This window comes from Pithys albifrons, chromosome 8 (assembly GCF_047495875.1).
Source record: "Pithys albifrons albifrons isolate INPA30051 chromosome 8, PitAlb_v1, whole genome shotgun sequence".
Classification (NCBI taxonomy): domain Eukaryota; kingdom Metazoa; phylum Chordata; class Aves; order Passeriformes; family Thamnophilidae; genus Pithys; species Pithys albifrons.
Window position 1 is genome coordinate 189,607 of NC_092465.1, and position 3,431 is coordinate 193,037.

A 3,431-nucleotide genomic window follows, 5' to 3' on the forward strand; every position below is an offset into this window, starting at 1 on the left:
TTCATTTTGCTGATTATCAAAGCTTAGCAAGAGACCATTCTCACAGAGGCATTTCTTCTCTGCTGAATGCAGCCCAGGGATGCAGAGCCCAAGCCACCTACCCTGCCTGGGCACGCTGTGAACAGTTTGTGCAGAGACTGGGCCAGCTGGATCCTGGGATTGTTCACCATTTGCCCCACAGGATCATGTTCTTCCTTCCCAGCAAAGGCCAGCTGGGAGAATGCAGTCTGATAGCCTGGAGTATCCTCTGTGTCAATGAAGTGCTCCTTGTCAGGGGTCGTGTCATCCTCAGGCAGCTCGAACAAGCCAAGGAGGGAGGGCCTGCAGCAAAGGAATCCTGGGGGGAGAGGGGAGGGGAACAGTGAACAGGTGAGGACAGCCTGTGCTTCACAAGAACGCTCAGATTACCTGGAACCCCTTTGCAGGGACTTGCTTAACTCCTGGCACCGTCCCTGTCCCAGGGAAGCTGCACTAGGACTGTGGGTCTGGGTCCTTTCCAGGCACAATGCAGCTGCTCATATTAACAGCATCAGCAATGCCCTCATTTTTTAGCAGCTCAAATTGTTGTGATACAAACCCAAGAATAGCAATTCTTTTCCAGATTACAGTTTTTCTCTAAGTACATTCAAAAAGAGTTCTAGTCCAGGACCCGGTTACTGTCATTCAGTTCAGGCTACCTGAGCCCCCAGACTGCTGGACTGCCTTTCAGTCTCCAGAGCTTTCCCCCAGATTCCACTTTCAGGCTAAGACACTACAGCCTGTCAGGTTGTGAGTATTCTCAGGCCTCCTGACTATGACAGTTACAAGTCAAAAGTGGGCCCAGCTTTCCAGAAGGAATGCAAGCTGACAGTAGCCTAATTCCCTTCAGTGGAGCTCTACTCAGCCAAATCCAGGCTCAAACACATCTCAAACCAGCTCTGCCATTTGCTTTGAAAACACACTTCCCTTTGTGCAGTGAAGGATGAAAAGGTATGAAAAGCCTCAAGCTGAGTCTCACCACAACAGTGGGCCTGAAGAAATGCCAAAGGAGTTTATTGGAGGGGCCTATTCTCGTGAAAGCTCCTACTTTCCAGACCTCCAACAGCATCACCAGCAGACCCTGAAGAAGTGTGGCACCTACCACAGCTTGGGGTACTCAGTGTCCATCATGGGAGGACATTCTGTTAATGTCTTTGTGATGCCAACAGCACGGATCTGCTTTTCAACTTGTCCCAGACTCTTTCTGGATTTCAGGAATCATCATTTTCTCCAAGCCCGTTTCAAACATCCTAGTATGACAGTTAGAGAAAAAGTATCAGAACGATTTATCACCCTATGGTGACCAAAGAAAAGCAGAAACCACACAAAGCACCAGGAAACAGAGAACACAAGACAATTTGTTTCTTAGCAATTGCTGCCCTCTTACATAGATGTTTACACACATAAACTTGTTACAAAGGATAAAAACCAGAGACAGCAATCCTTCCCTTTTATGACCCGCTCAGGAGATCAGTAACTTGAACTATCAGTGAGGAACTGTGGGCAGAAAATCAGAAATGAACCCCAAAAGGAGAGGCACCCGGGCAGTCAGATTAGCGCCAAACCTCCTTTGCCATTTCAGCCAGAGAGACAACTCTTTCCTGCTTCAAAGGCAAAAACTGCACAGCAGCCTGAAATACAACCCAAGCCAACAGAACACACTCCCTTTGGCTGTATGCTGCCAAGTATTTCCTGCAGAGCTCATGCCCCATTTCCTGTGCCAAACTAGTTAATGAAGAGGAGAAAAAGGATGAAGTAAAACTCCAGATGAAAACAAGAGAATTGCTTTAGAGTCAGCAGCAAAATGCATTCTAAGAAGGAGACAGGAAGGGCAGCCTTCATAAATGTTCCCTTTTACTGAAGGGCATTAACTTGCTGCTCCAGAGTTTGCCTAAAAACTGCTCATCTTCTCGGGCACCACAACACTGAAACGTGGAACGCTGGAAGCACCACTTCCATTTGCTTGGTGGAACACCACTGGAAGAACCCTGTAATTCTTGCTCCTCTACAGGAGGCATCAAGCAGATTTTAAAGGATTAATAACAGACCTTGTGTGATCTGTGTAGAGATAACATCACGAATTTCATCAGCATGGCCATCTGCCTGGGGATGATTTCAACAATGTGTCACAGCTTTGACAGAGGAACGTAAACCCTTCCTCATAACTTTATTCCCATGAAGGCCAAAATGACACAAAAGCATGGAATGTTTCCCAGCATGAACACAAACTGCAGAGAGCAGTGGTCAGAATGGCTGTGCTGTGTGGCAGGGCAAGTGTGTTGCTATTAGCTGGAGATTAAATGGAGACACTTTCAGACAAGTAACGACATCACACACACCAGGAAAGGAGGAGAACTACACAAGTCCTTTAGTTCCATTCCCTCAGTTTTCATGGAGTGTCACCTGCTGTGGCCACTGCCCTTTATGCCCCCTTGACTCCAGAGCATTTGGAGCAAGTCCCTGGAGCCACCAGAGTCCCACCCATGTACAGGATGCCTGATCTCTGCAACTGCACACTCTGAACCACTCGTGTCACACTGGAGCTTTTCAGAGCAAGGAACTTACTTTTGATAAGTTTTGTTGGTTTGGAACTTGGAAGTCTTTGGAATAGCAGAATGAAGACCTGTTTCCTGTACCAGTCAACTGATTCACTGGAAATTTAAAAGAACAGTTATTCAGTTCACAGTGGGCTTTGACTGGTGCTGTCACTTTACAGAAAACACAGATAAAGTTGTTCCCATCTCTTTAACTGATAAATGTGACATTTTTGCTCCTGAAGTGTTAACCTTTGGCATGACTGCACACTGCAGAACCAAAGCCCACAGAAGTCAGTTTTGAATGCAATTTGAGCTCATACTCACGGGGGCATATGCTCCATGATGCTGTTTAGCAGGTCAAAGCCTTGGGGATCACTGGCTTTCAAGGCAATCAGCTTCAGGAATCCCCCCAACACTCCAGGCTGCAAGGAAAGCAAACATGAAGCTCTAGGCAACTGTTCTTCCTAAGTGGCCCAGCAGAAAGTTGGCTCTGACCATCGAAGACACACACCAGTGCAAAAGCATCCCTAACCTAAACCAGGATTCTGATCCTGCAGTGCAGGACAAGGAAGACACGCTGAGGCTCCTTCTCAGTCACTCACTCACTCACTCACTCACTCACTCACTCACTCACTCCACTCACTCACTCACTCACTCATTCACTCACTCACTCACTCACTCCACTCACTCACTCACTCACTCCACTCACTCATTCACTCACTCACTCTCCTCAAGCCTGTTCTGAACACAAGCCCTGAGAGTTCTGCTTGTCCACATGTTCCACAGGAAGCAAACAAGGTAAGAAAATTCTGGGAAACTGCCACTTGCCAAAACCAAGTGCAGGAATTTTCCATCTCGGCTGACAAAAGCACAGGA

At 47.2% G+C, this 3,431-nt stretch overlaps 1 long non-coding RNA gene across 1 annotated transcript; it reads right to left on the reverse strand.

Moving 5' to 3' along the window:
• Nucleotides 1–646: 646 nt before the first annotated feature.
• Nucleotides 647–3,072, reverse strand: LOC139675043 (uncharacterized). The gene is made up of 3 exons (XR_011698410.1): nucleotides 2,880–3,072; nucleotides 2,584–2,669; nucleotides 647–1,268 (listed from the first exon to the last, which is right to left on the reverse strand). It is a non-coding gene; the product is annotated as an uncharacterized lncRNA (long non-coding RNA).
• Between the last annotated feature and the right edge of the window lie 359 nt (nucleotides 3,073–3,431).